This window comes from Pteropus medius, unplaced genomic scaffold (assembly GCF_902729225.1).
Source record: "Pteropus medius unplaced genomic scaffold, Ma_sr-lr_union100, whole genome shotgun sequence".
NCBI classification, from domain to species: domain Eukaryota; kingdom Metazoa; phylum Chordata; class Mammalia; order Chiroptera; family Pteropodidae; genus Pteropus; species Pteropus medius.
In genome coordinates, this window is record NW_024347791.1 from 1,845,910 (window position 1) to 1,869,928 (window position 24,019).

The 24,019-nt window shown below is 44.8% G+C and overlaps 1 protein-coding gene and 1 long non-coding RNA gene across 3 annotated transcripts in view; both read left to right on the forward strand.

Moving 5' to 3' along the window:
• Positions 1 to 402: 402 nt before the first annotated feature.
• Positions 403 to 17,618, forward strand: LOC120614869 (uncharacterized). The gene is made up of 3 exons (XR_005656102.1): positions 403 to 691; positions 888 to 1,026; positions 17,547 to 17,618. It is a non-coding gene; the product is annotated as an uncharacterized LOC120614869 (long non-coding RNA).
• Positions 17,619 to 19,548: 1,930 nt separating this feature from the next.
• The window catches only part of MYH9 (myosin heavy chain 9), an 89,054-nt gene continuing 84,583 nt past the window's right edge, over positions 19,549 to 24,019 (forward strand). The window contains exon 1 of one of the 2 annotated variants that reach the window (XM_039877785.1): positions 19,549 to 19,735. The gene's annotated coding sequence lies outside the window, so the exon portion shown is untranslated. The remainder of the gene's footprint in view (positions 19,736 to 24,019) is intronic. The other variant, XM_039877783.1, reaches the window with a different exon arrangement.

Here is a 24,019-nt window from a genome sequence, read left to right on the forward strand (position 1 = left end):
AAACCAGTTAGCAATCTCAGTAGAAAGAGAGCTTCTTCCTAAATAGTTCCAGCAAACATCCTGGGGCTACCTCCCCGGTTTGGGACTGGATTTCAAGAACTTCTCAAGACATGTCCTAGGATTCTGATTGGTTAGTTCTGAGTCATGTGCACACTCCAGACTTGGGAAATGGGTCAGTCCCTTTTGAACCATGGGGACTGAGAATGGGGGACTAGTGGCTTGCCAAAGGAGAACTGAGGTGCTGTTATCAGAAGCCAGAGCAGGAAGAGACCACAGGTGATGACTAGAAGTGTTAAGGGCCCTGGCCAGAAAGCCTAGATTCTGGTCTAAGCTCTCTCATTCATTCCCTGTATGGTTTGAGAAAGTCACTTTCCCTTTCTGAATGTCAGTTTCCTCATCTGTAAAAGGGGGTTTGACTCCGTCTGTGGGTCCCCAACCCGGCTGCTGTTGGAATCTTCTGGTGAGCTTTTCAAAATATAGATTTCCTGGCCCCTATCCAAGACTTCTGATTCAGTAGGTCTGGAGTATGAGCAAGGACTCTGCATTTTTGACAACCACAGGGGATTCTGAGGTGTTTTGTTTCTGGAATTCACTGGATGAGATGATTCCTGAGGGCCCTACAACTCTAACGTCCTCTGATCCTACAGTCAATGAATGTTGGCCTAAAAGCTGAGCAGAAGGATTCTGGCAGGTGCGGCAATACCCACCAAATATTTTATTCATTCTCCAGCACTAGCCTGCACCCTTTCTCTTGGGCGAGGCTGTGATTAGTTCTGGCTAATGAGATGTGTGAAAGTGGCATGTGCCACTTCCAGGATGAGGCAGTTAAAAGCCCATGCCCCAGACGTCAGTCCCTCTCTTACCTGCCTTGTTAATTTGTGAAGCAGAACCTGATCTGCGGGGCCACGGCCACACACAGCCAAGATGCGACAGTGGACACGGGAGAGAAAGTGAGCTCTGGCATTGATGTTCTTCCTTCTCTCCTTTCTCCAGCTGAATGGGAGCCTCCAGTGTAAAGTGGTGGTGGTAAGTGCAGACTGTGGCCCAGGGGAGGAAGAATAGGTAGGCTGTCCAAGGCTAGAGGCATCCTAGGATAGTGGGGGCAGTCTGGGTGTGGATTGGCTGGATGGCTCAAGGCAAGTTGATATCCATGTAAGGCATTGCGGGGAGGGGGAGTTGTTGCTCCTACATGAAGTATTCATCCTTGGTCACAGTTGGAGGGCAAGCTCAGTGGGGGGGAGTGAGTCACCAGAGTCCTGAATACCTGTGATGCTGAGGGAAATCCATCCTGAAGCCTTCCAAATCGAGGTCATTTCCTTCCATAGAACATGACTTCAGAGCGGCTTTGAGAATGTTTACAGCAATGGATGGTCACTCTTTTCAGGGGTCGTCCCTTGTTGGGGTTTGGAAATTTTCCCCACAGACCTTAGAAAAAAAACACAACTCTGCCTTTCCACTGGGAAATTCTGGTATGTGTGGACGCCGAGTTATGCTTGCATTTGGGCTTCTCACCCCCAACAAGGCCTCTACCCAGGAGATTAGATATTAGTTTTCAATTTTAACTTACTGTTTTGATTTCTATTTACTGTATTTACATAATTTATTATATTTCCCTTTTAAATTTATTTATTGAATAATACATTCTCACAATACAAGTCAAAAAATACGGAAAGATGTACAGTGAGAAGCAAGTCTTGTTCTACCCTGTCTTTCAGTCCCTCAGTTCTGGAAATAGAATCCAGGAAAATTTCAAGAAAAACTTGCTGGTAATAATAGCTACTGTTTATTAAAATTTGTTCTGTGCTGTATATATACTAGGCACTTTCCATATGGCATCTTCCCAATGTCCACAGCGGCCCTATAAAGGTGGTACAGATATGATAGGAGAGGAAATTGATATTTCAACAGGTGAAATAACTTGTCCGAGGTCACACAGAGAATAAAAGGCAGAGCCAGCGCCAACCTCATGCTTTTTCCAGTGTGCTGGCTGCCTCACAATGTCACTAATTAACATTGGGGTAATATTTTTCTATTTATAAACCATGTCATAAGACATTTAAGGCTCATGACACTTCTGTGAGGCAGGCAGGGAAGACTGAAGAAGGATGATGAAACTGAAGTTCCAGGAGTTCCCATGGTTCTAGCCACCAAATGTGACTTGGCCCTGTGCCAAGTGCCTTATAAACCCTGACTAATTTAATCCTAACAACAGTCCATGGAGTTTTTTTCTTTAGAGTTAAAGAAAGTGAGTCAGAAAGGTAAGGTGACTTGCTGAAGGTTATACCTCCAGTAACCGGGGAAATAAAGATTCAAACCCCGGCCTATTGAACCTTAATACTCCTATAATTATCAAGCCCTGTGACATACAGCGACGGAAATCCCTTGTTTTCCATTTGAAAACGCCCATCAATCCTCACATCGGAGCAAGGAGGCTAGTAGTGTGATTACTCCCATTTTCTAGGTGAGGACCAAGACTTAGAAAGCTGAAGGGGATTGCCCCAAACCACACAGCTAACATATGGTACAGGCAGGATTTGAGCCTGCTTCTGAATCTGTGGGTTTTTCCTCCGACACGCAGTAGCCAGACCGTGAACCTGCTCCTTCTGATGAAGCTGTGTCCTGTTTTGTCAGCTGGTTTGTGTCTGCACCGGACTAAGTGAGCACCCGGCAGAAATGACTGCGGCTGGAGGGAGAGGGTCAGCCAGGAAGTCAGGCAAATGACCTCGAGCAATCCTTCAAGCCTCAGTTTCTGAGATTCAGGGCCATCAGTTTCGTTTCAGCATTCCTTTTATGCTCTTCCTCGTTTCTCCCGCAGTTTCTCAGTTCTTTGGGCCCAAGGCAGAAATTTTAGACTTCTCTGAGCTCAGAGTGGGAACCTGGCTGACTTGTTGCACCTCTGCAGTCATTGGTTGTCATAGCGGGCAGGGAATTCGATTAATTTGCATAATTTGCTCGATTGGCTCATGAGACAGAAGTGGGCGAGCTCAACCAAATCCACCTGTCAGCGGGTGCGGCAGCGCAGGACTGCCGGGGAGGAGGCGTGGAAGGGCCACCTGGCCGCGTGAATGAGGCCCGGCGGGCCTCCTGTTGATGGATCAGAGGCTCGGACCGCCTACACCCCATTCGCAGCTGCTCCGCAACTGCAGCCTCGTCGTAAATGTGAATCTGCTGGAGCAAGGCACAAAACACAGTAACGATGGTCACTTATGCAGGAAGGCACATTACCTGGGGAGTCGGGGTAGGGGGACAGGAGTGGAAGGGAGAATTCATCATAAAACCTTCTATGCCCAAACTGTGAACCGTGGGAGACTATTAAAACATAAATTTTAAATGCATATCATTTTAATTTTATTTTTAATTTTACATATATAGTTTTTAAATTAATAGGCTCCCATGGTGTATGTATATACGTGTGTGTTCCATATATGTATGTGTTCCACATATGCGGAACTATATGTGTGTAACTATAGGTATGGATGGATATACCATCTCAGGACACTATCTGAGATTTATAAGCTCCAAACTTCTTGGCCTGGCCTTTAAAGCCCTCTGCAACCTGCCCTAGCCTTCTTCGAACCTGTCCGTCAACCTGAACCCAAAGCTACAGTCCCACAGATTGGTCTCTGTGCCCAACCCACGTTTCTTCCCCCGCAATTTTGTCCTTGCCTTTCTCTCCGTAGGGGTGCTCTCTCTCCTCTCCATCTTTGAGGTTCCACCCAGCTTTCAGGGATCACTCCTTCTTCCTGACCCGCAGTCAGAATCGACCTCTGCCTTCTCAGTGCTTCCAAGCCACTTGGTTTGCACTCCTCTGAATGCACTGCTTGGAATGTCCACCAACACCACCGCTCACAGTCCCCACTGGTTCATCAGCCCAGCTTCCTAGCCTTGGCCCAGTGTCATTTAACAATTCAACAAACATTTATCAAGCACCTACTCTGTGCCAGCCACTGTTGTAGGCACTGAGGATAGAGCAGGTTCTGGAACAAACCCCATAAGGTCCTGCTTTCCTTGACTTTACATTTTATTAAAGATAATGAATAAATAGATAAACCAGCACAGTGTATAATTTGTCAAGAGATGACAAACTCATGAAGAAAACTAAAGCAGAGGAAAGGTGCTACCCCAGAGATAGATGCTGGTTCTCATTTGGATTAGGGGTCGAGAGATGGTTGTATGGAGGTGACACTTTAGGAGCAACTCAAATGAAGTAAAAAGGCATCATGCGATATCTGGAGTGTTCCAGGCTGAGGAAGAGGGAATAGCCGTGTGTCCAGTCAGTGTGCACCGAATGGACGTTGGATTAAATCAGACAATGCGGAGAGGGAGAGAAGATGGTTACTGGTCCAGGATACAGTGAGGCCAGCTTCTTATATTCTCCAGGAATGGTGAACCTGGTCTCTACCCAGGCGACTGAGCTGTAACCAGTGGCACAACCTTTGGAAACCACGCCCAACAAATTGGCAGCACGGAAATGAGGAAAAGAGAACTTGATTCAGGGTTTAATCCTGGTTTTGGTCCTTGTCTGTTTGACCTTAAAGAGCCATTTGATCTCCCTGAGCCTCAGGGAGATAATGCTCCAAACACCAGCTGGGTGTCCTACAATTCAACTCAATTCCGACACTATCTACCTGGAGATAAGAGCTCAGGGTTAAGGGTTCAAAACTACAAGACTGTTCCTCTCCAGTCGAGACTCCAGGTTGTCTGTCACCTGTGCTTCTGACCCATCAGCCAAAGATCAGAAGGTTCTATGACCCCCTCCTTGAGTTCAATTAATTTACTAGAGCTACTCAGAGGACTCAGGAAATGCACTTATTCACTAGATCACTGGTTTGTTATAAAAGGCTATGTAACTCAGGAACAGCCAGATGGAAGAAAGGCATAGGGCAAGGCATGGGGAAAGGGTGTGGAGCCTCTATGCTCTCTTTGAGCCCATCACTCTCTCCAAATCTCCATGTGTTCGTTCATCAACCCGGAAGCTCTCTGAGCCCCATGCTTTTGTTTGTTTTTTTTTATGAGAAAAAAAAAAAAAAGTCATGGTTGATTAAATTATTGGCCACTAGCAATTGATTGAACCTTCAGCCTCTCTCCTTTCCCCGGAGGTGGTAGTGGGGTGGGAAGTGGGGGTGCGACTGAAAGTTACTACCCTCTGGTGTCACATGATTGTCTCCATTGGCAACCAGCCCTCATTCTTAGTTTGGGGTCCAAAAATCACAACATTAACATAACAAAAGACACCTTTGTTGTTCTCATCACTTAGGAAATTCCAAGAGTTTTAGGAGCTGGGAATCAGGACCCCTGGACAAAGGTCAGATATACATAAGAAATATATTTTAGGACATCTCTGTACCTGCCCTTAAGTTTTTCTGTGAACTTAATACGGCTCTAAAAAAAAAGTTTTAGTTAAAAAAAAAAAAGCAGTTAGAAAGATTGCTAAGAAGGGGGCCTTGGGCCAGATATCCTGGGCTTAAAGCTGGCTCTGTGATATTGGGCAAATCACTAACCTCTCTGGGCTTTCATGGCCCCTTTGTAACATGAGGAAGCTAAAGAGACCCACCTCATAGGGCTGTAGTGAGGATTACAGGAATGAATATATGGGAATGTTCTCAGAAAAAGCCTGGCACGTCCTAAGTGCTATGTAAATGTCAGCTGCTACTGTCCTCCCAAAGGCCGTGGGAAACTGCTGATGGGAGACTGTGAGCAGCCGAGGAATTTCCAGAGCCCTGGAAACCACCTTCCATCTGGACATTGGCGTTTCTCTGTCCCCTGCACTCATGTTTCCAGCCGCTCGATACCTTTGCCCTCTGTTGACAAGGGGGCAGCCACGTGTGAGCCTGCACCTCCTGTTTGCTGGCACTTCTTTACCTTGCTCAATAGCACTTAGCAGTTTTGTCACCATTTCCTTTGGTTAAGTGACCTTTAGGTGCAGAGACTTCCCTCGGGAAGGAGGAGCACTGCTTCGATCGCTCTTCTCTGCTTGCCAGTGTCTTTGCCTCTGCGTCTGATGCCTTGGCATTGCTCTGAAGCTTCTCTTATCTCCAGAATCGTGCAAGTCACTCTCTCTCCACGATGGCCAAAATAAAACCATATATACACATAGGCCTCTTGCCTTTGTACTTCGCTTTTTCACGCTGTTTATCGGATGAGCCTCATCAAACCAATCTTGCATGGAAACACTGAGGCTCAGAATGATCCTGAAGATCACACAGCCGGGAAGTGGTAGGGTTGGGATGCCAGTCCTTTCTGTGTAACAATAAAACGCTGTAACATCCACGTGTATGGCACCTACTGTGTGCCAGGCACTACGCCAAGTCTTCACCTACATAATCTCATTGAAATCTCACCAGTGCTTTTCAAAGTTTACCGCGCATTTGAATCCCCTTGACATGGCGTTAAGACGCAGATTCTGATTCTGCAAGTCAAGGGTGGGGCCTGAGACTCTGCATTTCTAACAAGCTCCCAGGGGATGCTGAAGCTGCTGGGCTCGGATGGACTACAGTTTGGTCAGGATCCTCTCACTGTCCTGTAAGGTAGGAATCATCACCCTCATTTTTTCAGGTGAGCAAATAGAGGCTCCAGGCAGTTAAGAGACTGCTGAGGACCACCAGCTAGTAGGTAGCGGAGCTGAGATTCAGACTCAGGTGTTTGGGTGTCAGGGCCAGGGTGCTTGCCTATACAGCCCTCCTCCTTTGCAGTGGGAGTCCAAGTTGTATTTGCTCCAAATCTATGACATCCTGTGATGTCACCCTGACTCCACCACCACCCAGCTGGCCCGAGCTACTACGATGGCTTCCCCATCTTGAAATGGATTTTATATCACGTTGCCTGACCTCCCAGCAAGAGATACATTATAACCATAAAGTCCTTTGCCACACAGAGTGTGAGGCCAAACGTTAAAAATGCACCCCTGAAGGGAAGAGAGGCCGAGAGACTCCCACGCCAAATCAAATATGCCAAGCGTTGGTGTGGCTGCCATGCTGGGCACACTGAGAGGAGGCCGTGCCCCCTGTCGCAGAGTGGGTGTGAGACAAGCTCACGGGCTACTGGCTCTCACCTTCAAACACCTGTTTCCTGGAAAAGGCAAAGGCCATTCCATTTTTACTTATTTTTATTCTTTCTATAACAGCATTATTGATATAAAATTTGCATATCATAAAATTCACTCTCTTAAAGTATACAAGTCAGTGGTTTTATAGTCACAGAGTTGTGCAAACGTCAGCACTATCTAATTCCAGAACATGCTCATCATCCCAAAAAGAAACCCCAGACCGACCCATTAGCAGTCACTCTCTCCTTCCCCCAGTCCCTGGCAACCACCAATCTACTTTCTGTCTTCATAGATTTGCGTATTCTGGACATTTCATATCAATGGAATCATACAATACGCGACCTTTTGTGACTGGCTTCTTTCACTTAGCATGATGTTTTCAAGGTTTATCTATGTTGTGATATGCATCAGGACTTTATGCCTTTTTATTGCCAAATAACAGCCGTGGTATGGATATGCCACATATTTATTCATCATCAGTTCATGGACATTTTAGTTGTTTCCATTGAGGAGTGGCTATTATGAATAATTCTGCTGTGAATATTCATGTACATTCGTGAACAAGTTTTTGTGTGAATGTTTTCATTTTTCTTGGTATATACTTAGAAGTAGGATTTCTTGGTCAGATGGTAACTATGTTTAAAGCTTTGAGGGACTGCCACACAGCTTTCCAAAGGGGCTCTACCTTTTTACAATCCCACCAACAGGATATGAGGATTCCACTTTCTCTACTATTTGTATTTATTCATTTCCTTTTAAAGCTTTTCAGTGGAAACTGAGACTTCTACCTGAGCAACGCAAATTGGAGTGAATACACAGAGGTTGTGATGTACTGAGGCAAGCCTGCCCTTAGAAATGATCTGTGGGTTTTTGATAGTCACTCAACCTCTCTGAGTTGGTTTTCTCTCTCAAGACCTAAAGTGGGATCTAATAATAGAGATCACAGGTGAATATAGTTTAGAAAGCTGTGGGAAAACTTGTCTTTTTTTTTTTTAAATCTCCACTCCCAATTCTACACCTGATTCTAAATTCACACTTGCTCTAAGAGGGGCCACTGGTAGTGAAAATCAGCATATTGGGAGACAAATAGGTCTCCAGATTTAAATCCCAGCTCTATATCTTACTGTCTACGAAGGCTTGGGCTTGTAAACATTACCTTGCTTTAAGTCTCCAATTCTTCTGCAAAAATAAGATTCTATACCGCATTGCAGGATTGTTGTCAGGATAAAATGTCTTGTAGGCGTGCAATAGGTAGGCACAACTATTAAAACACAGGAAGATCATTCGTTCTACCAATACCCACGAAGTTCCTGTTAAGTGTCAGCTCCTGTGATTCTGAGATGATTAAGACCCTTCACCTCTGTGGCTCACAGTTTGGGGGAGAAGACATATAAACAAATAATGGTGTCCCCGTGGATGAGTGCTATTGAAAGATGTGTTTTTAAAGTTCTCTGTGGTTGAAAAGGAAGGGGTGTGGCAAGCAGAAGGAACTGGTTTGTGTTGCTTCCGGACAGGTGGGAAAGGCCCCTTTTCTGCAAGGTGGACAGCTAGGTCAAGGACTCCTAGAACAGGGTCTTGTCCCAGCTACGCCCTAGACCTAGAAATGGCTTGTCTGCCCTGAGGCTGGAAGGAGGGCAAAACGGACCTTTGGTTTATAAATCCAGATCAGATAAAGATTTAACACTCTCCCTGAGCACACAATCAAACCTGTGTATGCAAAGCCCTGTAGCCATGAGGCACTGTGGATGCCATGGAGAGTGGGTTTATGAGGGGAAAAGAGACATCTGATGTAAACTGGATTGGGGAGGGAGGCAGAATGGTGCAGAGAAAAGCACTTCAAGTTATGACTCTGCCATTTAATAGCCTGTGATGTCTGATCTCTGGCAAGTCACAACGGCTCACCCTAGCCTCCATTTACTTATCTGCAAAATGGGGGAAAACACAACACTCCTGAAACAGCAAATGTCAAAATGAAGTGAGGTGGCTGAAAATACTGTTGCAAAAGCTACATGCTCTGTACCTGCATGAAGATGGGTTATTGTCATCTGATGAATGGATATATAAGATGTGGTATATTTGTGCAATAGAATGGAATATCATTCAGCAATAGGAAAGGAGGAGGTACTGACACGTGCTACAACATAGATGAACCTCATGCTATGTGAAAGAAGCCAGACACAAAAGACCACATATTGTATGATTCTATTAATATGAAATGTCCAGAATAGGCAAATCTGTAGAAAAAGATAGTAGGTTATTGGCTGCCTAGTGCTAGGGGAGGGGGTTGGGAGGAAATGAGGAGTGACTACTAATGGATGTGGGTTTCTTTGGAGTGATGAAAACGTTCTGGAATTAGGCAGTGGCGAAGGTTGCCCAACTCTGTGAATATACTGAAAACCACTGACTTGTATGCTTTAAATGAGTGAAATGTATGGTATGTGAATTATATCTCAGTGAGACCCTTAAAAAAAAAACACAGAAGCATGGGTATTTTTTCTTCGGCACCCATCCATGGTAAGATACTCTGCGGCAAACACAAATGAATAATAGTATTATCTAGCATGGGTCTAGTACTTTTACATATATTCTTATTTTAATTTTTACTAGCTTATTTACTGGTTCATTCATTCTACAAACATTTAACCATGTCAGGTCTTGGGGATACAAGCACAAACAATGCACTGATCTGTCCTTAAGAAGCTCCTGACTCCTTGTCTGGAGGCAGGCAAGCTGATGGCCTGAGGGCACTGTGATGGAAGCTGGCCCAGGGTGCCACGGAGGAGGACATCCATACCAGGGCGGAGGATCTGAGAGCCCTCCCGAAGGAGCTAACCACACTCAAAGACTCAAGAGGCAGGGGGGAAAGTGTGGATCTTTGAGTGACAGCAGGGAGACCAGGGTGAGCCCCAGATAGGAAATGTAAATCGGGCAGGGAGCCATTGCATCACATTCATAAACGATGTTGAATGCATGGTGAGAGAGAGGCCCTGAGTGCCATTCCTGGGAAGGAGAAGGCATGGTCCTTGTGCTCAGTAATCATTTGCCGAATGAATAACAAATTTATAAAATACGGATGCTTGGGGCCAACCGTCTGAGATACTGATTTTTAGAAAATCTCCCCAGGGAGGCTAAAGTTGCTGGAGTGGAAATTCCTCAGCAAGACCTTGGGACATTTTCTGATTAAGCCCAGTGTTTGTCACCCTAAGATGATGCGAACCACTTTGGGGGGCTTGTTAACACAAAGATTTGGATTCAGTGGGTCTGGGCTGGGACAATTTTCTAACAAGTTCCCAGGTGAAGCTGAGGCTGCCAAGCTGCTGGTCCCAGGATTGTACACTTTGAAGCAGGCCCTTGCCCCTCTTACCCTGCTCGTCCCCTTGACACTCTGCACCTGGACACTGAGCTGCTCAGAGCCTCGCACAGTCTGTGTCTTTCTCACCACTGGGCCTTGTACTCCGTTTTCCTGCCTGGAATGAGTTTTTCCGCCCCTCTTTACCTGGATGCCTATAGTGTTTATGTTTTTGTAGCACTTACCAGGCTGTCCTGTCAATACCCGTGTGGACATCATCAGAGCAGAAACTGCAGGTTGCCACCAAGTATCACCACTGGCACGGGGTCTGGCAAACAATAAGTTCTCAGGAAATATTTGGGGAATGAAAAATGAACCTCCTATGGGAGATAAAATAGGAAGATGCATAATCACCATCATCATAGCAAACACTTTTTGGCACTTATTCTGTTGTTGGTACTTGACATATAGTAAGTCATTTCATCCTCACAGCAACCTGATTTTGCAAGGACTGTCATCATCCCCATTTTACAAACAAGGACACTGAGGCACAGGCAGGTTCAGTAAGTGGCAGAGTCTAGATTCTGGCCCAAGCAACACAAGAGAGACACATGACAGAAGGGGAAAAGTGCTGTCTGAGACATGCCACAGGTCAGTTGCGGGGAGAAGTCGCTTTCTAGTGTGGAATTGAGTCTTAAAGGATGGGTAGGGGTCCAGTGGGCAGAACTGTCAGAGAAGGTATGAAAGCAGTTCTGTGACAGTGGCCAGTTTGTCGAAGGGGCAGGTTCAGAGCACGGCGAGCTGCTGCTGCAGAGGACCAGGGAGAGACAGGGCTCACCAGGAGGTTGGAGATAATTGTGTGGGGCCCAGAATATCAGGCTAGGCGTTTGGCATTCACACATAGGGTGCTGGAAAGGTTCTTGGCTGGAAGAGAAGCAAGATGTACTCTAGGGTCTTTGAGGTCTGGGGATGAGTCTACTGAGACAGTGCCGCTGGGTGAGAGGTTTGGATTTCTGTGCAGCCAGCGAATCTGGGTTTGAATCTCAGCCTTACCATCTTTTAGCCAAATGACCTTGATTGAGTTACTCCACATTCTGTGCTTTAGTTTTCTATTTTATTTCAGTAAAATAAGGGGGGGGAAAGTGATGATAACGATTGGGTCGAGAGTCATGAAACAATAATCCTAATGTTGTTATTAGAACCTGAGAGATCTAACATGGTCTTGGGTAAATTATGTAACACCTCTGAGCCTCAGTTTCCTCATCGTGAAATGGGGGAGAATAATTGTACCTACATTGAAGGACTGAGATGAGGATGTAATAAGATAATATGTGTGCTCAGCACCATGCCTGGCACGTAGCAAGAGCTCAGCAAGTCTGTTCTGAGCTGATGTGCATAGCTGCCCTTCAGAACAATCAATCTGCAGATGCGTTAAGTACAGGTGGAAGTGGGGAGAGACTGTGGGAGAGGGCTCCATTGGGAAGCTCAGGTCACGGTCCTGAGGGGAGGAGGTGAAGGCAGGTGCCAGAGTGTGATGAGAATGCCGGGGAGAAGGAAAGGAAGGCTGGGGGAGATGGTGGTGAGTGAAGGCTCCTGGGGGCAGGGAACAGGGAGGACAAGGGAGGCCTCTGAGTTTGAGTCTGGTTGGCATGGAGAGGCTGGAAACGTGAGCAGAGCTGGAAGTCAGGCGTGCAGACAGGTTTGACGAGACCCGGGATGGTGGGCGTTCATCATTGGACACTGAACAATAGGGAAACACATGGAGAATTTCGGGTAATAGAAGTGTAGATGATTTAGATGTTTTTCTTTATGCTTTTTTGTATTTCCTAAGTTAAAAATGAATATGTGTTATTTTATATCTATATTTTAATTTGCAGCACGTGTTTTCATATTTAAATTTTATTTATTTAAATAGATAAACATATTCATATGAGTCTAAATTTAAGAGATATAAAAGTTTTCTCTCAGTGAAAATTCTCTCCATCTTCTACCCCTGTTTCCCAGCCACCCAGTTCTTCTAATAACTACTGATGTTACTCACTTCTTATACATCCTTTCAAAGATACTCTATGTCTAGTCTAGGGTGTATTATTTTAGCATAAAAAATTACGTGAATTAAGAAAAAAAGACTGAAGGTCACAAGGAACAAAGGGAATACTAGGCAAATTGGACTTCATGAAAATTAAAAACTTTGTGCATCAGAATATACTATCAATAGAGTAAAAAGGCAACTCCCAGAATGGGAGAAAGTACTTGCAAGTCATATATCTGATGAGAGATTAATATCCAGAATACATGGAGAACTCCTAAATTCAACAGCATAAAAGCAATTCAATTCAAAAATGGGCAAAGGACCTACACTTTTCCAAAGAAGATATACAAATGGCTAAGAAGCATATGAAAAGGTGCTCCGTACCACTAATCATCAGGGAAATGCAAATCAAAACAACAATGAGGTACCCCTTCACACCAATTAGGATGGCTACTATCACCAAACAAATAAACAAGCAACCCAGAAAACAAGTATTGGTGAAGATGTGGAGATATTGGAACCCTTGCACACTGTTGATGGGAGGTAAAATGATGCAGCCACTATAGAAAATGATATGGCAGTTCCCTCCAAAAATTAAAAATAGAACTACCATATAACCCAGTAAGCAATTCCACGTCCGAGTATAAAACCAAAAGAATTGAAAACAGGATCTCTGAGAGCTATCTGTACACCATGTTCATAGCAGCACTATTCATAACAGCTAAAATGTGAAAGCGACGTAAGTGTCCATCGATGGATGAACAGAGAGACGAAATGTGGTGTATCATACAATGGAATATTATTCAGCGTTAAAAAAGGAAATTTGGACACGTGGATGAATATTGAGGACAATGTGCTAAGTGAAATAAGCCAGTTACAAAAAGACAAATACCGTATGACTTCACTTATATGAGGAACCTAGAGTAGTCAAGCTTACAGAAACAGGAAGTCGAATGGTGGTTTTCCAGGGGTTGGGTTGGGGTGGGGTTGGGGGAGTAGGAAGTTAGTGTTTAATAGGTATAGAGTTTCAGTTTTGCAAGACAGAAAAGAATTTTGGCGATGGGTAGTGGTTAAAGATGGTAAATTTTATGTTATGTGTGTATCTTACCACAACTTAAAAAAAAAGGCTGAATGTCAGGATGAGGCTGGGGTTGGAGACATCGATTTGGATATAATAGTTGAAAGTGGGGGATTGGTTTAGAAGCCCAAGAAAGAGGGTAGAGACCGAGAAGGGAGAAGAAGCTGAAAAGAGTGGGCACCGTGATGCGATTAGCACCTGGGCTCTGAAGTTCTGCAGACACTGGCTGGACTCTGGCTCTGCCACTTAGTAGACGCATGAATTTGGCAAGTCACTTTACTTCTCTGAGCCTCAGCTTCCTCATTTGTAAAATGGGGGATAATATTCATATCTATCCAAACAGTGTCATTTTGAGGATTCAATGAGATAACAAAACACGTAGCACAGTGCCAGCCACCTGGTAAAACACTCAATAACTATGAGCCTCTGGTAGTGGTGATATTTAAAATATTTAACAACAGATATAACACGTGTACCAACCAATTGGAAGAAACACTGCTTCTAATAAACCTGTGCGTTCCAGGTGAACGTCCATCCTGGCCATGTGGCTGGGGAGCAATCACTGAAGGGAGAACAAGGAAGATGACCAGTCTCTCTAGGAGTTTTGAGAAAATCTGTGTCACGGGGAGGGGTGTCGAGCAGTTTCAAATGCTGTCTAGGAAGGCAAGGCCTGAGGGAGGTATTTAGCTTGCTGACCTCTGAAGAGCATTGTCATGGAGGGTTAGGGGATGAGGGCGAGTTAGAACAAGGTGAGGTATCTGAGGGCTGGATGCAGACTGCTTGCTCTCTGGAGAAATCTGGTGATGAGAGGGAGGGGAGGATGTGGAGTATATCTGCCATGATAATATCATACAGAAGTTTCTCTGATTGCAAAAGCTTCTGTGCTCCACCTGTTCATCCCTTCCTCCCTCCAGACCCTGCAACCACTGATTTTTTTTTACTGTCTCCATGATTTTGCCTATTCCAGAACGGGATACATTTGGAAACATACAGAATGTAGCCTTTGCAGACTGGCTTTTTTTTACTTAGTGATATGTATTTAAGGTCCCTCCATGTCTTTTCATGGCTTGATAGCTCATTTCCTTTTTGCACTGAATAATATTCCATTGTCTGGATGGACCACTGTTTATTTATCCATTTAGCTACTGAAGGACATCTTGATGACTTCCAAGTTTTGGCAATTATGAATACAGCTGCTATAAACATCTGTGTGCAGGTTATGTGTGAACATATGTTTTCAGCTCTTTTGGGTAAATACCAACTGCTGGATCTTACGGTAAGAGTATGTATAGTTTTGTTAAACCGCCACACTGTCTTCCTAAGTGGCTGTCCCGTTTTGGACTCCCACCAGCATTCCTGTTGCTCCACATCCTTGCCAGGGTTGTCAGTGTTCTGGATTTTGATTATTCTAATGGGCGTGTAGTGGTATTTCATTATTGTTAGAATTTGTATCTCTGAGGGCATATGATGTGGAGCATCTTTTCATATGCTTATTTGCCGTCCGTATATGTTCTTTGGTGAGGTGTCAAGGTCTTTGACCCATTTTTAACTCACATTTGTTTTGAATTTTAAGAGTTTTTTGTATATTTTAGATGTCTTTTTTAAGCTTTGTTTTTGAGACAGGGAAACCCAAAGTATGTTTATTGGCAGATGAGCTGCTGAGATATTAAATAGAAAAATAATTAGCAGGAATGCATAACCATATGTATAGTATAATCTGAATGTTCTTTCTTTACGTTATTTGTAAGTTTTAACTTTATATAACTTTATATAATTACAAACTGAATACAAAGTAATCTCATATTGTTCATCCAGCTTCATCAATTGTTTACATTTTGCTCCAATTTAATTTTATTATTTTCCTTTTGTGTAGAGGACACAAATCTCAAGTGTAAGAATCAATGAGTTTTACATATACGTAGACCCAATATAACCACCGAACAGATCAAGATATAGACATTCCAGTGCTCCAGAAGATTCCCATGGGTCCCCTCTCAGTCACTAATTCTCTTCAAAGGGAACCATCATTCTGGCTTCTGTCACTGGAGATTGATTTTGCCTGTTGTAGAACTTGCATAAAATAGAATCATACAGTGTCTACGTCTTCTTTTGTATCTAAACTCTTTCACTCAACAGTATGTCTGTGAGATTCATTCATTAAAAAAAATAACCACCTTATTGGATGTAAGTCACCCAGTGATTTTTTTTTAGTATATTCACAGAATTTTGTAATCATCTTTATGATCTAATTTCAGAACGTTTTCATTGTCTCAAAAATGAAACCCCTTATACCCGTTAGCAGTAACTTGCCATTCTTTCCTCTCCCCAGCCTCTGGCAACCACTGACCTATTTTCTGTCTCTATAGATTTGCCTATTCTGGACATCTTATATACATGAAATGATACAATTTTTTCTTGACTGTCTCCTTTAACTTAGCATAATGTTTTCAAAGGTCACCATGTACCAGTACTTCATTCCTTTTTATTGCTGAACAATATTCTATTTATTGCTGAATAATATAGATATGCTACATTTGGTTTATCCATTCAGCAGTTCATGGACATTCGAGTCATCTTGTTTTTTACATGTAACACTAGTTCATTCTTTTTTTAATTTCTGTGTAGTAATCAATTGTATGACCATACTCACTTTATTTATTTTAGCATTCATATACTTTTGTCCTAGTTTTTGGCTACCTTAAGCTGCTACGAACATTTTGGTATATGTCTTTTTTGAGTCCAAAGCACTCATTTCTGTCAGGTATATACTCAAGACTAGAATTGCTGTATCATAGGGTATTACATGTATATCTAATTTTAGTAAATACAGCTAAACACTTTTCCAAACTTACACTTCCACAAGCAATTTATGAGAGTTCCAGTTGCTCCCCATCTTTGCCAACAGTTGGTATCTTATTTTAGTCATTCTGTTTGGGGATAGTGCTATCTCATTGTGGTTTTAATTTGCATTCTGTGATATCTAGGGACGTTTAGTACCTTTTTCACTTGCTTACTGGCTAATTAGATTTCTATTTTATACAGTGCTCATTCAAATCTAAAAAAAATATTGGGGTTGTCTGTCATTTTCTTAATGTCGATGTTCTTGATAAATTCTAGATACATGTCCTTTGTCATAGCTATGTATTGTAAATATTTTCTCCAAGTCTGTGGTTTGATTTTTCACTTGCTTAAAGGTGTCTTTTGATAATCAGTTCTTAATTTTAATGAAGTTTGACTTAACAATCTTCTATTACAGTTTGTACTTTTTGGGTCTTGTTTAAGAAATTTTGTCTAATTCAAGGTCATGGACATATTCTACACTTTATTCTAGAAATTTTATTGTTTATTTTTCACATTTATGTTTCTGATCCACCCATAACTATTTCCATTAACGGTATGAGGGTAGAGGTCAAGATTCATGTATCCACATGTGGATGTGCAATTGACCTAGTACTATTTCTTAAAAAGATATCTTTTCCCTACTTATTTGCAGTGGCACCTTTATAATAAATCAGGTGACCATATATATGTGTATCACTCAATTTTATATTTAATATGTGCGTATAAAGATTTGAAGGAAATAAAGTTTGTTTAATAATTGCTATATTGTGGTGATAAGCTTATGTGTGATTTTTGTTGTTTTTTTCTTTTTGGTATTTTCTACACCAACCATAATATAATTTTAACATTCATACAAAATAGATGTAATATTTTTAAAACTATTATAAGCATAGACACTATCAAAGGTGTGGGTTCTTGGGAGATAGAGGAGGAGTGAGGCAGGGTAGCAACTAGGAGGGCTTCCTTAGTTAGGGAAGCATTTCGGTTAGAAGTTGGGGCTCATGTGGGAAATAGAAATGATTGTTATCAGTAATGCTCTGTTGAGTAACAACAACAACCACAACCACAACAACGATAATACTCTTTTGTAGTGAACACTTCTTTCAGGTCCAAGTCTCTGAGCTATTCCCAACAGTCCTGAGGGCAAGGCCCAGTGACTATACTCATTTTAAAGATAAGGGAACATGCTCTCTCCATGTCCTGCTCAAGCATTCACTAAGAACCATATCATACTAAGCCTGTGTTACTTTTGGATCCACAGAGACAAATAAGGAGGGGCATCTAACTGGCCTGGAGGTTCAAGGAGACATTTGGGAAGAGGTGCCATCAAAGTGAGTCTTTTTCTTCCATTTTTGATAAAACTATGCAAGATATATACATTAGAAATACAGATAAGTAAAAAAAAAAAAAAAAAATCAGTCACAATTCTTCTACCAAGACATAACCCCTATTTACACTTTGATATGCCTTTTAAACTTCTTTCTTTCTCTTTCTCTCTGAGATATACACATGCAAACACGTACACACACATCAGAAACACACTGCACAAAAATAAATGAAACCATCCTATGATAGCATTTGGTAATTTGCTTTTCCTCAATACATTTTAAATCAGTAAATATATATCTACATAAAAATTTTAATGATTTTCTGGGTATTTTTCAACATATTGGTGTATCGAAATTTATTTAATCACTCTTATGCTGTACATTTATTTATAATATTTAATGACTATAAACAATGTCACAAGGAACTTTTAAACCCATATTTGTACACTTTTCCAATTTTTTTGGAATCCGATGGATTCTCAGAGAAAATTGATTAATTTACCTTCCCAGCTGTATCTCTAAACTTGGACAACAGTAGGCATTTTAAGTTTTTTAATTTGAAAGGTGAAAAATAGCATCCTATGTTGTTTTGTTTGCATTTCTGATGACTGTTTTTCTAGTTTTTAAATAATTATTGGCCATTTATATATATATTTTTTGAATTGCCTGTCCTTTTTTGGTCATTTTATTTTGGAGTATTTGGGGTTTTTCTTATGGACTGAGCTCTTTATATATTGTTGGTAGTAATTCTTTGTAATAGAGTTGCAAAATCTTTTTTCCAGTTTTCTTTTGCCTTAGATCATAAACTTTTTATGAGAAATTTGCGTTCTTAGATATAAAATGTATTAGAAAACTGCCATCATAAAAATATTGCAGAACTGGCACAGGAACACACAAAAAATCAATGGATACAACTCAGAAACAAATTCAAGCTTATATTATGAGTTCGATAGATGATGGTACCTGAAATCAATGGAGAAAATGGTGTGTGGACAACTAGCTGTTACAAAAATTATAAATTAGATTTCTTCCTCACTCCAAAATCAAAATAAATTCCAAGTGGATTAGAAGATAAGTGTAAAAACTTCTTTTAAAAATTAGAAAAAATTTAATCTTCTTGTGGTAGGCAGTAGCCAAAATAAATTAATAAAAGTGCGTTTTACCTACTTAAAACCAAACAAAATTCACCAAGAAAACATTTTGTAATAAATACCTAAAAGGAAGTGTGCGAGTTAATCGCATGGAGGTAAAGAAAGGCTTGGAAGGGCATTCCAGGCAGAGGGAACACGTTTGAGTAAAGGTCTGGAGTCTGATAGACAGCAGAGTGCCTACACTAGAGGCAGGGTGAGAAATCGAACTCAGGGCGCTCACAACAGATCAGGGGCTGAGTCCATGTCCGCCCCACTAGCCATCGTAATTATGTAAAATAGCACTTTTCCCATATATGGTACTTAATATCTGTTCTGGTAGGATGACAAGGGACAGGGTAAGCAGCTCGCGGGGCGGGGTGTCAGAATCCCGGACTTTCCCAGTGGGCTCCCGCCTGGCCTGGGCCCCGCCCAGGCAATGCACCAAAATCCCGGCCTTGAGCTCGCTGCTAGCTTCCTCCTCCTGATTGGACTCTTTTGTGTGTCAATCCTCCTTCTGGAACCTGGGCGTCCGTTGGACCCGCCCTAGGAGGCGGGGCTCCCGCCTAGGAAGCGCAAGGGGAAGGTGGAGAGGGTGGAGGTGGGGGCGAATCCCCACTCCTCTGGGCTCTGAGGCCCCGCCCACCCCTTCGCACAGGTCAAGATGTCTGTCCATCGAGCCCGGGAGCGGGCTGGAGTGGGTGAGACAACTCGGGGGCGGGGTCGTTCCTCTAGGCTCCGCCCCGGAGCCGGCGCCGGGCGAGGAATGGGCGGGTGGCTGAGAGGGCGGGGCGGGAAGGCGGCGAGGAGCCGAGCTGGGTGCGGTGAGGCGCGCAGATCACCGCGGTTCCTGGGCAGGGCACGGAAGGCTGAGCCAGGCTGACCTGCTGCAGCTCCCGCCTCGCGCGCTCGCCCCACCCCGCCGTCGCCAGAGCGCTCGAGAAAGCCCTCTCGGGAGAAGCAGCGCCTGTTCCCCGGGGCAGATCCAGGTTCAGGTGAGCGAGCCCCACCGGCCGGTCCCGCCCCGGGCAGGCGGGCGGGGGCGGCGGCGACGGGTCGCGCGGCGTCTGGGGAGAGCGGGCCGACATGTGGTTCTCGGTCCCCGCGCGGCCGGAGACCCGCGCGGCCCGGCGCGAACGCCACGGGGCGTACAGGAACACCGCATCCTTCCCTTAGGGACGCCCGGACCCCTGCGCGGACGCTCGGGGAAGGCGCCTCTGGAAGCGAGGCCTCGGGGAGCAGAGGAAGGCTTTGGGGTTAGCGCTCCCCGGAAACCCTCCGTCCCCCCCAATCCCCACCCTCCTCACTCCCCCGGCGGGGCACCCGGGAGCCTCAACCTCCCCCTGCTGCCGGGGCACGCGCTCCGCCCTCGCCTCGCCCAGTGCCCAAGTTGGGCAAACTTTTTAACCTCTTCCGGGGAGCCCCAGATGAGCGAGGGTAGGGTGGGGGGCTCGGGGCTGCGGCTTCTTGGGAAGTTTTCAGGCCTTTTCGAAACGGAGGTAACGGGCAGGCGGGGACCGTTTGGCAGCTGTCAGGGCGTCCTTCTGAGTCAGAATCGGACAATCCTGCCGCAGACATTGCATTCGATTCAGTTTCCGCCCTCCGCTCCCGACTTCCTCATTCGCCTTGCTGCGAGTGGCGGGGCGGACAAGGGGACCGAGAGAGGTGCGAGTGGGTGCGTGAGGAAGGGGTACCCCTTGGGCACAGGGCCGGGAGGCAGGAAAGAATCCCCCGCTCTCCCACAGCCCCTCGACCTTTGACTTGTGCTACCCCGGAGAGGAAGGCCCGGAATGCCCGCAGCCATATGCGCGGTCTAGGCGCGCACCTGATTCCACCGCACCTGGGGGCCGCCCCATGGGGGCGGGGGCAGGGGCGGGGAGAGCTGGATCCTGCTCCTTTAGGTCTAGGCTATTGCATCGTTCCTGTTTGGGCCAGATCTGGAGTTTTTGACACCCCCCCTTCCCTGTGCAGGGGTTCTCACATCACCCCGTCTTTGGGGCCACTCCCAGGGCAGGACTGCATCCCCCTTCCATCCATTCCTCCAGAGAGAGCCCCACCGTTTCAGATAGAAACGGAGTGCTCTCCTGGACGGGTTTGCCGGCGTCTTGAGGTGGCAGCAGAGTGAGTGCCAGGGCCGCCGTCTGTGTCGGCCCCACCCTGCCGGTGTTGGGAGAAAGGTTCCTGGGAAGTCCCAGGTCCTGGAGACAGGCGGCTTCCTCCGCTGGCGGGTTGAGAGGCCCAGCCATTTCTCGGTTCGCTGCACCCTTTTCTGGGTTTAACAGGATTTCAAAGTAACTGTTGAGTAACTGGAAGGGGCCTTAGCTCCTTTCTGCAATACCGTGGCGGTTTCTGACTCCACTGTCTCAGGCCGACCTGGTAACTCACCTGGTGGTTTATGCCCTTTTTGGTAAAGAGGGAGGCTGCTTTAAGGCCATTTTAGACAATCACTCTATTAATATGATTAATATTAGTTTATATACAAGGCTGTTAGGGGTTGGGGGGAAGGGTACGCAGATGTGTAATTGAGCAAATATTTGACTGGCTTTTCTGTGCCAGGGACTCTGCCAGGTGGTGGTGGGGTGTGAGGTTGAGTAAGACCTGGCCTCTGCCCTGGCGCGCTTAGGGGAGAGCTGAGACAAATCTGTAGATGACTCTAAAGTGAGGTGAAGATGACAGAGACCCCAGAAAGGTACTGTGAGTCATGGGGATTGGGAGAAAGGAGACGTCCCATCCTGCCTGGACTGGAGGCCTCTGCACTTGGGGAGTTTACATTCCTCAAGGGGAAATAGTGTCCCAATGACTGAAATACAAAGGCAGCCTGTGACGCCTGTCCCAAGCATGCTATAGACAAAGGACCCGAGGAATTCCTGAGAGGGGCCACTTTTGTCTGGAGCGGGATGAAGGTTTGGCATACTGAGGGTGAGCACTGGGTGTCAGAAAGTGAGGACTGCTTAGTGGATAATTGAGGGGTAATTAAAAGCAGCAAGAGATTGCTCAGTGTAATTTGAGAGCCTCTATGCCCCCCAGATGGTTGCGGGATGACACCAAAGAGCTCTACTCTTCACATTCAGGAAGTCCTGGCAGTGCCTCTGGGCAGATCCAGGTGCCTGGACTGGGAGGCCGTGCTCAGGAAGGGCCACCTGAGAGATGCCTTCTGTGGGGCTGCTTGTCTGGAGGGCACATGAGGGGAGAGCAAAGAGAGTCATGGCCCTGGCTTTCTGTTTTTTATTTTTAAACTTTTTAACCTAAGGGGTTGGAGATGGGACAATTTCCTTCTTGCAGGATGAAGGTTGCATGTTAATCACAGCCTGCCTTTTGCCTGTTCTTGCTCCAGAAAAAACAAAACAAGGATCTGTTAGCTTTTTAAAAGGAGAAAAGCACATTCAAAAAATGCAGCATTGTTGTGTAGCCTGGTAGGGTATTGCTAGAAACCAAGCTAGCTGTGCTTTCTTCACTTCCTCTTGTAGCTAATCCTTCAGCAAAGTACTTAAGACAGCCTTCACCAGCTTGACATCTTTATTTCAAAAGGAGAGGAGGGGTTGGCTGTTGTTTTCCTCAGAGGCGGGTCCTACCCTTTTTCTTGGAGGGGGAGAAAGAAACCTAAAGCAAGGGGTGGGGGTGGCGAAAAAAAGCCAAGTCTTAACAGCTTCCTCCCGAGCATCATGTTCGAGAAATATTTAGAATAACAAAATCTGTGTGTCGTCTTAATTAAACAAACGTCCTAATTTGCTGAGTATAAAACAGCATCTCTGCCCGCAGGGGCAGGAAGTACATTTTCTCTTTGTGCAGCCCCAGAGAGTCACTGCCTCTCGGCCTTAACCCTTGGTGCGCTGAGCCCCTGGGCTCAAGTCCGCTGGTGACAACAGAATGGAGCCCTCACTGTCCCCTGGGAAGTGTTGCTCTTGTGACATACAGAATCCCGTTCTTAGAGCTGGGGAGAGTGGGGTCCTGAGCTTTGGGACAAGACAGTTCCAGTCCTGACCCTGCCACTTACTAGCCTTATGACCTTAGGCAAGTCACACAACCTTCCCTGAGCCTCATATGTCCTCATCTGTAATATGGGAATCTTGACACCTACCATCAAGATCAGATGTGAGAACTAAAATAACTAAGGTATGTAAAGGACCTGATAATAGAGTGGCTATGTAAAATTTTAAGAAAATATATAAATGTTCAGTCTGAACTCGCTGGGTTGTCAGGGGAGGAAACAGGCCAGTAGGAGTACATGGTTTTCCTGGCTCCTAGCTCAGTGCTCTTTCTACTTCTAAAAAGGTTTGCTTGTGCTTGTGCATGTGTGTATGCAGTGCTTGTGGACTCTGAAGCACAAGTGGTAAAAACACGGTTCTGGGGCCCATCTGCCGATGCTTTTGGGTGCACTTGGTGATCAGCTTGTAGCTGAGCAGCCTCGGTCTGGGGCCCAGTCCTGGGCAGAAGGTGTGCAACTAACTGCGGTTTTAGTTCTAAAACATGGTTTCCCATGATCTACGACATAGCCATGGGGTGGTATGGAAAGAGCACTGGACTTGAGTGCCTGGAGACCTGGCTTCCAGCTCTGGCTGGGGGAACATTTGATTTTGGTACAAAGCGCCATTATCGTCTACAAAGACATCACACGAGTTTATGTGCCCATGAATTATGCATGAGAGGGCTGGGGAACTGAAAAATCAGTAATTTTAATTTCTCCAAGATGCCCCAGTTTCTTATCGATGGGAGTATAAGTTGTAGCAACTCTCTTTTTTAAAGATAGTTTGACAGTATCTGTCAAAGCATAGTCCTTCTGTCTGAATTCTAGGAATGCACCCCACAGATAAACTCAGATGTGCAAAAGAAAACATCTCAGGCCATAGTTCGCAGCATTGTCATAGGCAAAGACAGGAAGCAAGCTCACTATCCATCAAATGGGTCAAATAAATCATGGCACCCCCGTACAGGGGCAACCCTTGCAGCCCTTAAAAAAACGAGGCCGATCTATATGTGCTCATAGGGCATGCTTTTCAAAGTATGTTGTAAGTGGAAAAAACTAGATGTAAAGTAGTATATATGGTGCTCCCTTCGTGTGAGACGTACTGTGTCACCCTGGCTCTGCTGTGCATGGGAAGATACCGAGACGCTGATAATAGTGATGGCCTCTAGAAAGGGCCCAGGAAGCAGGTGTGGGGCATGAACATTACCTTTTACTAAATGCCTTTTTATGTGTACTGCCCTTAAGTAGTCAAACACTTATAATTTTCTTATTTTTGTTATCTATAAAAATAAGAGGGTTGGCTGTCCTGTATTGT